Source organism: Carlito syrichta, unplaced genomic scaffold, assembly GCF_000164805.1.
Source record: "Carlito syrichta isolate Samal-C Ts95f unplaced genomic scaffold, Tarsius_syrichta-2.0.1 Scaffold314811, whole genome shotgun sequence".
NCBI lineage: Eukaryota > Metazoa > Chordata > Mammalia > Primates > Tarsiidae > Carlito > Carlito syrichta.
The window spans coordinates 1,244,958-1,257,015 of record NW_007258907.1 but is presented as its reverse complement, the minus strand read 5'-3'; the positions used below and the strand labels follow the sequence as shown (position 1 = coordinate 1,257,015).

At 41.9% G+C, this 12,058-nt stretch overlaps 1 protein-coding gene across 1 annotated transcript in view; it reads right to left on the bottom strand.

The window, feature by feature from the left end:
- The window catches only part of LOC110594360 (RNA-binding protein Musashi homolog 2-like), a 6,441-nt gene extending 6,117 nt beyond the window's left edge, over positions 1 to 324 (bottom strand). Inside the window, exon 1 of the mRNA XM_021705912.1 lies at positions 194 to 324. The gene's annotated coding sequence lies outside the window, so the exon portion shown is untranslated. The remainder of the gene's footprint in view (positions 1 to 193) is intronic.
- Between the last annotated feature and the right edge of the window lie 11,734 nt (positions 325 to 12,058).

The window sequence follows — 12,058 nt, the reverse complement described above, 5'->3', positions numbered from 1 at the left end:
GGAGCTCGCTGCGGCTCCTCATCCGGACCCGGGAGAAGACGCCCCCCACCCCTTCTAGTTCGGCCTCTCCATTCAAGTTTGCCGGCCCCTGTCGCCGAGATCCGGGGATGGCACCGGCCGCCCGCCCTGCTCTGCGCCCTGTTTCCAGCCACCGCACAGAAATTTAGGTCAAGGACGTCGGGAGCAAACCCACACCCTGGCGCTCCTCGGGCGGCCTCCGATACCCCCCAGGATCAGGGGGCTTCAGGATGGCGGAGACCCTCCCGCACAAACACCGGCCACAAGTTTTATTTTCCTTTCGCGCTGGAAGTTCTCTCCGGCTCTCGCTCCACACCGGCACGTCTTGCGCGGCTCCCCGCCCTTCCCCAGCAGAGGTACGAATCCGTGCCCGGGAAAGGTTATTTTGGAACTTTGAGAAACTGACGCGATTCCAGGGGCGAAAAGTGCCGAAGAAAGGGTTTCCGCGTTACTCATATAGAGTTTTAAAAATATAATAAAATAAGTTTAGAGGGGTCAAGGTCAAATGATTGGGGTTCAAAGCAAATGTGTAATATATAGTGAGAAATAGTTTTGGAGTGTCTCTGGGATGGCTGGGAAGGATGGTTATTTCAGAAAATCCCTCCCTAACCCGTTCATTATATTATTTTATTTCTAAAATTACCCGGAATTTGCATGTCAAGATAGTAAAATGCATGAGATTGAAATAGCCCAAGACCCCTTACGACCTGGAAGTAACAGGTTTCAGACACCCCCACCTTAGGAGTAGTATGGTGCAGCACAGGTCCTGGCATACAGTAGGTGCTTAATAAGTGCTGGCTTCATCCCTTCACATACTGAAAACTCCAAAAAGATGATGTATGTAGCTTTCCAAAGGCATTACACACTTCTCCAGCAGATTCCGAGCTGGCCAGATTGACGCTGGATTCAATTTATGGGGTATTTAAAACAATACGGATACAAGTATCTGCACTGTTTTAAATTATTACAGTAATCTGAGTTAATATGGCATGAGGGGCAACATAAAGTTGTGTTTCATCAAATACTCAGATTAATGTTAAGCATGAAATGACGCCCAAATAACACTTTTCTATTAATTTTCGTAGGATTAGGAGACAATGGAATATACTCAACACCAAAACTGTACCAAATTCACTGTGGGTCTTAGAAAAGGGAAATATTTTGAAAATCTCAACCCCAGCCAAAGCCTTGGGTGACCAGACTTTCAATCTCCCTGTTCTCTAAATGGATAACTCCTCCTTGACGGGATTGATGGGGTGGAGGTGAGGAGTTGAAGTGAACCCATGTTTTCAAATTGCCTTTTTCATTGTAAACCTATATGGTTCGTGTTGATTATCAATCACTACTCAATATTTTTAGAAGGTGCTTTCAAGCTTTAAACCACAAACCCGAGCATTTCCTGTCACTCCAAGCTGCTTCCCAAACCATCTGGGGTCACATGTATTGAAGAGCCTGTTGCTATTATGATAATAGTGTATTATGATTATTCTAGATAACAATGCAGGCAACTGAGCTAACTGATTGTATTTTAGGTTTTTACGATAGAGCCACAGGCCTTCCTAGGTGAAAGGCCTTTCCTAATCCAATCCCGTTATTTTATATCAGGGTCTCAGAAGTGCCAAACCCACCAGGCTACACTCAACTCCCACCTGTCATTTCTTAAGGGGACTCTGGCTAGCAGGCCAATGCCGTTTGGCTCTGCTGCCCGTTTATTCTGTCCTTCACAAGGCAAGAGTGGGGGTGCTTCTTCCCCGGGATAGACCTACATGAGTTGACACTTACAGAACTGATTTAAAACCCTAAGAGGGGTTAGCAACACAGCTGCAAAGTCAGTGGCTGAGAATAAGAAAAACAAACAAACTAGATTTTAAGTCTCCATTACTACATTGTTTTTATTTTTAACTTACATGCAGAAACATTTACTCTTCTTGGGCTGTAATTCTCTGAGTTTTGATATATACACAGAGCCGTGTAACCACCACCATAATCAAGATGCAGCATAGTTTCATTGTCCCCCAAAAACCCTCTTGCTGTCCCCTTTGCACTACACTACGTTTAGTAGTATGCATTTCTTCTCTAGCTCACTCACTTAATGTGGCCCAAGCATCAGAATTTCAGCAGCACAATATCAATTCTTATCCCTCTTCAAGGCTTAACGGCCTAAGACAATGTTGAACACTCCCTTCTTGGAACTCAGTCTGCCAGATGGGTTTAAATACCACCTTGATGCTGATGCCACGCAGATTAAAATCTCCAGCCCTGACCTTCCTTAAGAGCTGCAGGCTCTGGTCAATTTCCTATTCAACATCCCCACTTGGCCTTCCTAAATGTACCCCAAACTCAACATGTCCAAAGCCATATGTGTGCTCTTTACCTCTAAATCTGAACCTCTTTTGGGATTCCTTCTGTCAGCGAACAAACCCTAGCCATCCTAGAGACAAGAAGAGTGAACCCTCTTCCTCACCTCTTCCCATGTGCGATCCCCTCATGAGGGTCTGTGGGTTTCACCTCCTGTGTCTCCCAAATCCGCCCTTCTTGCTATTGCAACCCAGATCTCCCATCAAAGGCCCTGCAACAGCCTCCAAAACAGTCTACCCACATCCACGCTTCCACCACTTCTGTGCCTAGAAATCTTTCCCCCAGACCTCTCTGACAGGGTCAAATGCCCCTTGGTATGCACCGTCGCCCTGCCAGAACGTCCCCTGTGTACCTTACCCTGTGTGATCATTTGTTTTATTGCCCATCTCCGCCACCAAGCCATGAACTCTCCCATCCCTTTCTGCTCTCCGTGTGCCAGCACAGTGCCAGCTGGTGCATGGTTGACGCTCAGTACATAATTATTGACTGAATAAATGAGTGAGTGGATGAATAAATGAATGAATGACGGTCAAGATTTCATTTCATTCTAGGAAATTTTGGTATTCGTGTTCATAAGTAAAATGGTTTACAATTTTTCCTTTTCATATTGCCTTTGTCTGGTTATACTGGCCTCATAAAATGAACTGGTAAATGTTCCTTCTTTTTCCATTTTCTGGTACAGTGTGTATAAGATTGGAATTATGTGTTCCTTGAATGTTTGGTAGAACTTGCCGATAAAATGTCTGGGTCGGGGATAGACATTTCGTGGGCTGATTTTTAACTACTGATTCTACTTCTTTAATGGCTATAGATCTCTTCTTCTTCAGTCCATTTTTATACACTATATTTTTTCAAGAAAATTATCTATACCATGTAGGTTTTCAAGTGCATTGACAAAATGCTGTGCATAGTTTTCTCTTAATATATTTTAATCTCTGCTGTATCTATCAATAATGTTTATTTTTATTCCAGATATTATTTTATACATATATTCTCTTATCTGAATCAGTTGTGCCAGACGTCTGTCTTTTTTTTTTTACAGTGTTTTCTTTCTACTTTCTATTCGTGTTTTCAATCAGATTTCAGTTTTAGCACTGGTTTTTTTTTCTGCTTCAGTAATTTTTGTTCTTACATTATAATACATACTGTATTCTCATTACCATATATAAGAATATGATATAGCATGTAATATAAATATATATTGTATATTATTCCCTTCTCTCTCTTCCCTTCAGGTTTATTCTGGTGCCCATTTTTTAAATTTCTTGAATTGTTGCTGAGATAATTCATTTTTAGCTGCCTGTTTCTGATTTTAATATTTAAGATGACAGATTTCACTTAGGTACCACTCAAATTACATTCCACAAGCTATATAGATTTTTATTTATTATCATCTAGGTTAAAAAATGTTTACATTGCAAATATGGTTTCTTCTTTGACCAGTGAGTCAATACAGGTGTATTTAAGGGTATTTAGAGGTTTTAAAATTGTATTAATGTCAACAAATAAATTAGGGTCAAAGAAGATGAAACAGATTCTTTGTTATTTATTGAAACTGACTTTGGTACATAGTGAATTTTTATAAATTTTTTTTTAAGTTTTGAAAAGAATACGTATGCCTTCTTATTAAGTGTAGCACTCTGTATGGGTCTGTTAGCTCAAACTTAATTATGTTATCTAGATTTTTTATAGCCTTACTTATATTTCATCTGCTTCATCTATCAATATTTATAGAAGTATATTGATATTTCCATATGACTGGATTTACCAGTTTCTCCTATAAGCTCTCAAATTTTCCTGTCGATATTTCAAAAACATGTTATCAGGTACATCAAAAAAACTATTAAAAGCTCCCACTACAACTGTACATTTTCTACTTTTTATACTTTTGTCTTTGTGTATTTTGAGGCTATGTTATTAGGTGCATACAAACTTAGACTTACCGTTTTTCTGATGAATCATCCCCTTAATATTGGCACAGATGGTCTTTATCCCTAATGTTTTTTGCTTTAAAGTCTATTTTGTATATGATAAATATAGCAACTTTTTTAGTTAGCCCTTTCCTGGTATATATTTTTTCATCCTTTTACTTTCAACCTTTCCACGTCCTAAACTTTGAATTGTGTCTCTTGTCAACAACATAATAGCTGCCTTGTGCTCATTTATTTATTTTGTTAACTAGTAAGAGTAGTCCAGCCGGGCTCGGTGGCTCAGCCTGTAATCCCGCGCCTTGGGAGGCTGAGGTGAGTGGATTGCCTGAGCCCGTGGGTTCGAGACCCGCCTGGGCAACTTGGTGAGACCTCATCTCTACAATAAATCAAAAAATTAGCCGGGCGTGGTAGTGTGCACTTGTAGTTCCAGCTACTTGGAAGGCTGAGGCGGAAGGATCGCCAGAGCCCAGCAGGTCAAGGCTGCGGTGACCGGGAGCAGTCACTGCACTCCAGTCTGGGCGACAGAGTGAGACTCCAACTAAAAAAAAAAACAACAAAAAAAGAGTAGTCCATTTACATTTATTAAAAAATCAGCCGGGCGTGGTAGCGCATGCCTGTAATTCCAGCTACTTGGAAGGCTGAGGCGGAAGGATCGCCGGAGCCCAGCGGGTCGAGGCTGCGGTGGCCGGGAGCGGCCACTGCACTCCAGTCTGGGCGACCGAGTGAGACTCCAACTCAAAAAAAACAAACAAAACATACATTTATTGTGGTTGCTGATATTTTTAAATGGATCTTAGGGCGCTCAAAAATATATTAATCACAATCTCTGGTATAACATACTGTCATCATTTTGTGCATTCGTGGCCATATTTTATTTGTTGCTATCATAGACCCTGTAGGCCTACTGTTTAGAGAACTACAACAGAAACAATGACTTGCCTATGTTCTCTTTCTGTCTTATTCCCTTATCTGAAGTAAGCACCAATCTGAATCTTGTATTTACTAGTCATTTGCTTTTCAAAACTTGTATCATTGCTTTGTTTCATCTGTTTTGAAATGTAATGAAAATTTTCTGAGGCTTATTAATTTACTCCGCATAGAATTATTAAGAATCAGTTCAATTGCTGCATCTGGTTGTAGTTCATTCTTTTTCATAATTGTATAATATTCCAATATATGACTGTGCCACCGTTTAGTTTGTTCATTCTCTTCTTAGTAGGTCTTTGGGTTGTTTCCAGTGTGTTGCTGTTAAAGATAGTACTTTTATTAACATTCTTATTTTCTGGTGTACATGGACCAGAATTCCTCTTTGAACTGATTGTTGGGTCATAATGTATGGAAATATAAAACTTTACAAGGTAATGCTAAGCTGTTTTCCGAAGTGGTATTTTGCTGGACACAGTGGCTCACGCCTGTAACCCCAGCACTTTGGGAGGCTGAGGCAAGAGGATTGCTTGAGCCCAGGAATTCGAGACCAACCTAGGCAACATAGTGAGACCAGTCTCTACAAAAGTCAAAATTGCTGAGCGTGGTGGCACAAGCCTATAATCCAGCTACTGTAATTGTGTCATTGTTTAGATTTGCCTATGTTTACCAATTTCCTTGTAGGTATCAACACTTATCGCTAAAACATATCCTTTAGTAATTTTTCAGGGAGATTAGTGTGAGTGATGCACTCTCTTCACCAATACAAAATGTCATAGTTCACTTTCTTTTTTTTTTTTTCAGTTGTAGTCTCACTCTGTCACCCAGGCCGGAGTGCAGTGGCATGCTCACGGCCACCACAGCCTCAACCTCCTGAGCTCACCTTCCAAGTAGCTGAGACTACAGGCATGCGCCACCACACCTGGCCAATTTTTTGATTTATTGTAGAGATGAGGTCTCGCCAAGTTGCCCAGACTGGTCTCGAACCCATGGGCTCGGGCATTCCTCTCACCTTGACCTCCCAAAGTGCTGGGATTATAGGCGTGATCCACCACGCCCGGCCCTACTCTCATTCTTGAATGATGATTTCTCTGTGTATAGTACTCTAGATGGACAGTTATTTTACCTCAGCACTTTGTTGACTATACCATGTCTTTTTATTTCTGTATTTATGGTGGAGATATTTGCTATCATGCTTTTGTTAGGTAATCCATCTTTTCTGTCTGGTTTTAAGATTTTTTTCTTTGTCATTGGTTTCCTGCTTTTTTTTTTTTTTTTTTTTGAGTTGGAGTCTCACTCTGTCGCCCAGACTGGAGTGCAGTCTGGTAGATTTGAAATAGAACTAAACAGAATTCATCCAGCCTCGACCTGCTGGGCTCCGGCGATCCTTCCGCCTCAGCCTTCCAATTAGCTGGAACTACAGGCACGCGCTACCACGCCCGGCTAATTTTTTGATTTATTGTAGAGATGAGGTCTCATCAAGTTGCCCACGCGGGTCTCGAACCCGCGGGCTCAGGCAATCCACTCACCTCAGCCTCCCAAAGGCGCGGGATTACAGGCTGAGCCACAGAGCCTGGCAGTTTTCTGCATTTTTACTCTGCTATGATCAAGTATGAATTTCTTATTATTTATCTGGTTCAAGATTCCTTGTACAAGCACCATCTTGGTATTCATGTTTTTCGTCAAGTCTGGAAAACTTTCAGCCATTCTTTAAATGAAGTCTCCCTCTCCTTTTCTCTTTCTGGTACCTAAATTGGATGTATAATGCACCTCCTTCTCTATAACATACTCTGAATCTTTCAGACTGTCTTCACTTTGTCTCTCTGTGCTGCTTTCGGGACAATTTTCTCAGGTCCATCTGCAGTTTTTTCTTCAGCTCTGCCTAATATCTTGTTTAACTTATCACTGAGCTTTTCATTTCAGTGACATTTCAGATTTCCAGAAATTCTGTTTAGTTCTATTTCAAATCTACCTTTTTCATAGTGTTATGTTATTTTCTCATGGTTCCAAATGTTGTTTTATGTCTTTACTAACCCTAAACTTGCTTATGATATCATCTGTCTGATGGTTCTGTTGTTTGAGGCTCTTGGGACCCTTGTGTCTACTTCTGCCTCTGGCTTGTGGAGGACTTTGCCTGCATGGGCACTGTGTAGTTTGGCATGGGGTCTGTCTTTTTATATTAAGCATCAGCATTGGGGTTCCTAGACCATGCAGGTAGCGTAAATTCTAGACACATCAATGACTGCTTTGTAATTCCAGATGCTCAGTATCGCCTTTTCCCTCAGCCACACTCAATGCATTGCCAAAACAGGCACATTTTCTTGTCTCCCTATGACAATGGGGAGATTATTCTCTAATTACTCATCCTTTTGAAAGTCCCTGCCTGATGAGGGGACTCAGTTCCATTTTCCCACTTTTCATGGACCCGAAGAAACAGTCTCTCCTTCCTATCCTGATGCTCAAACCTCAGGCTCCCAAGGCCAGCCAACTTCAACTCCAGCTCAACGGCAACTCACTTACACACCATGCTGCCATCTCCCTCTTCTTTCTGACCCTGGGGGCCTTTCCTTACTGTCTCATGAAATAACTCAACAGGTGTTTATTGCATTTTGACCAGTATTTATGAGGGACCCCCCCAAAACCGGAATTATCTTTGGGGGGGCGGGCCATTATAGTACTCTTACAGGAATATGTTCCTTTGGCTCAAGCAACCAAAGTTTTTATCTAGAAGTTCTGAGAAGGTTGCGTCATGATTTGCGGAAGAAACTTCCTGAGTTGTGGCAAACAGGTGACTGGTTCTTCCACCATGACAACATACCTTCCAACGCCAAATTGTTCAGCAGTTTTTGACCCAGAACAGCATGATCCCCATGCCCCACCATCCCTGTTCACCCAATTTCTCCCTGAGTCACTTTTTGTTTGTTTCTCGAATGAAAAAAGTCCGCAAAGGAAAATGTTTTGCCGATGTGGAAGAGCTGAAACAAAAAACAACAGAAGCATTAAAAGGCATCCAAATTGACGAGTTCAAGAACTGTTTTGAGCAGTGGAAAAAGCATCTGATAGGTGTATTGCCTCAAATGAAGAGTACTTTGAAGGTGACAAGTTTAAACATGTAAGAATAAATATACAATTGTTTATAAATAAATTCCGGGTAAATGTTGAGCTTTTCTTCTGAATAATCCTTCGTGGGTGAGTTAGCATTAGAATTAATCTCAAATGAGGCAAATATAAGTCACTTCAGCTGGACATTACAATCACCTGGGGAACTTTAAAAAATACTGATGCTTGGTTCCACCCAAGCACAGGTCTGGGGCACAGGCTGGGCAGTGAGCTTTTTTAAAGCTCCCCAAGCGATTCTAATGTGCAGTCAAGGTTGAACACGACTAGTTTTAAACATACTGATGAAACAGGCAAACAAGCCATAGCGGTACCTGGGCTCCACCCCAGAATGTCTGATTTATTTTGCCTAAGGAGGGCCCCAGGTATCATGTTTTTTAAAAGTTCCCCTAATTACTGAAGTGAGGGTTGAGAACCAACAATGTATGTGGGCCCACCCAGTCAGAAGGGAAGAGTTAAAATAATGTTAGAACAGGAAGCATGAGAAATAACCCAGTCCAGCAGTTCCTACCATCTGCAAAATAGTCCACCCACTTTTGAATGACACAGATTCCTAGAGATTGTGATCTCATAGATTAAATGCAAAGTCAGTGAGTCTTTCATTCCCCAGAGGACCTTGAAGGCCACCAAGTTTAGAAACCATGCAGCTAACCCACCTTATTTTACAAAGAAAGAGCCATCCCTGAGAGAAGTGCTTTTTGTTTTGTTTTGTTTTTCCTCAAGGCCCCAGAGTTGATTAAGAGGAAATCTGACTCTCCTTCCAGTGTAGTGTCTATTTCATCCACTTCCAAACATGAAGCCTCCTGCCACTTTTAAAAGATCATGGACATTTTAAAGAGGCAGATTTTGGATGTGTGTTCAGTGATTTCAGGAATGTGGGATTTTCAGTTTTACTTTAGGAAAATTTAAAAACCCTGCTGCCTTCCATGTGGAGTCTTGCTCGCAGCTTGTTGACTTTGGGCAGGTTAGCCACCATCATTTCCAACTGCCCACCCCCTATGTCAGTGAGGGATCTCAGTAGTTTTAAAGTATATCCACACATTCTTTAAGATTCTTCCAAGAAACCGGGCTCAGTGGCTCAGCCGGTTATCCCGCGCCTTGGGAGGCTGAGGCGAGTGGATTGCCTGAGCCCGCGGGTTCGAGACCCACCTGGGCAACTTGGTGAGACCTCATCTCTACAATAAATCAAAAAATTAGCCGGGCGTGGTAGCGTGCGCCTGTAGTTCCAGTTACTTGGAAGGCTGAGGCAGAAGGATCGCCAGAGCCCAGCAGGTCAAGGCTGCAGTGGCCGGGAGCGGCCACTGCACTCCAGTCTGGGCGACAGAGTGAGACTCCAACTCAAAAAAAAAAGATTCTTCCAAGAGAAACAGTTTACTTGTCCTCCTCTTAAGTGTGGACTGTACTTAGTAACTGGTTTTGAGTGAGCAGAATGTGGGGAAAATGATAGTGAGTGGATTCGGAGGCTAGGTCATCAAAAGGCATCGTGGCTTCTGTCTTATGTTCTTTCTCAGATCACTCACTGGGAAAAGCCAGCTACCATATCATGAGGATGCCCAAGCAGCCTTATGGAAGGGCCCATGCAGAGAAGCATTGAGGTCAACTGACTTCTGGCACTGTGAGCAGATGCCTTATAAGTGGATCAGCTGGCCCCAGTCGAGTCTTCAGATGATCGATGCTCTGGCCAATGTCTTTACTAAAACTTCTAGAGAGACTTTGAACCAGAACCTCCCAGCTAAGCCAATCCTGATTCATGCTGAGATAATAAATACTTGATGTTTGAAGCTACTACGTCCGTGATAATTTGTTGCACAGCAAAATAACTAATACAGAGATACTTTAAAATGCACTAACATAGAGCTGCTTAGTTTATAGGTTTGCAAGAGGATTCATATGCTAACATTTATAGAATGCTTGAGTTAGACTCTGACCAAATGAACTGCATATTAGATATAAAGTAGCTATCTCGTGTTATTAATGTTATCAGATTGCAACACATCTCATGTTCAATTAACTGAAATGCTCTTTCTGGAGCATAGCTTTGCTCATCTTCTTATCCCCACTGTACACTTGTAAAAGGTCACTGTCAAGATAAAAGTATATATATGATTTAAATGTCTTGACTCAGTTACTAACAACCATGAGCATGTTTTTCAAATAGGAAAAGCAAAATTAATTTCAAGTTGCTCTTTTTCACAATGCTCTTTGTTTACTTTTTGGTATTGCATTTTGCTGCCATGCCAGACGCCTCTCTTATTAAAGAGGCTGTTCACTTATCTGTCTCCTGTGGTCTCATAAGCCTTACTTTTAAAAAAACAGCCGTGGCAGACTTTGCACCAAAAAAGGCAAACCATATTACACTAGAAAACACTTAGTGAAATGAGTTTTTATTCATGGAAATTTCACCAAGTATAAATTCCATGTCTAAAAGTAATGGACCCCTTTGTATTTTCCTTAGATAAATAAATAGCTTCTTTCCTCAAGAATCATGACTTCTGAGCATGCTGTTAAATTCAAGACTAGAAAAAATAGAAAATAAGCATGTGTCTAGAGATGCTAAGTTGGGCCTTCTTCCGGATCTATATAATACAGGAAAGTCAAGATGGTGTCTTTCCAACATAGTCATAACCGGAAATATAAAATATCTGGAAAATGCAAAAACACACATAAAAGGTAGAGGGTGTGAAACTGAGAGAAAGTGAACTTATATCTTTTTAAACAAACTTTACTGATCAAACATACAAATATCTTTATGTGTAATTTATTTACTCCTAATATTGTTTGGCATAGAGATATTTTTATTTAAATGACAGGGAAATTTGTTTTTATTTTTTCCTAAATTGGAAAGGAAAATGCAAAATCTTCCCAAATGGAGGGAAAACAAGCTAAAATATGCATTTAGTCAATTTTTTTTTTTTACTTTTCCATTTTCAGGGGGGGCATAGTTAGAAATCTTGTGTTGCAGTTGAAGAGTTTTACTCCCTCTCATCTCCCCTACCTTCCTTCTTTCTTCCTTGTCTCCAACCCAAAATGATCACACCCAACCAAGACGCACAGTGCCTCCAAGTCTGGCTGAGTGAGAAAGAACTAGACTGCCAATTAATCAATATCATTTACCAAAAGGTTCACAGCAGAGGACTTTTCTAGGTGCAGTGAGGGCAGGCATCAGAAAGTGGTCATTTTCAGGAGTTGCAAAAGGTGGAGAGTAGCTTGGGGTTGGGAGGGAAGCTGGCTCTAGTTCCCCCAAGTGTTGGCTCCCTGCAGGCGATACCCTCTGCCCGTCTGGTGTGCCGCATCCCCAGCCATGATGGGAATCTTGTGGTATTGGTGTGGGTAAGGCAGGCACAAGACATGGGCCTGAGGAATTAAACAGGAAGTTATCATTCTCATTAAAAGTATCCCAGGGCTAGCTGGGCGTGGTGGCTCATACCTGTAATCCCAGTACTTTGGGAGACAGAGGCGAGAGGATTGCCTGAGCCCACGGGTTCGAGACCAGCCTGGGCAACATGGCGAGACCTCCTCTCTACAATAAATAAAAAAATTAAAGCCGGGCTCGGTGGCTCAGCCTGTAATCCCGCGCCTTTGGGAGGCTGAGGTGAGTGGATTGCCTGAGCCCGCGGGTTCGAGACCCGCCTGGGCAGCGAGACCTCATCTCTACAATAAATCAAAAAATCAGCCGGGCGTGGTAGCGCATGCCTGTAATCCGGCTACTG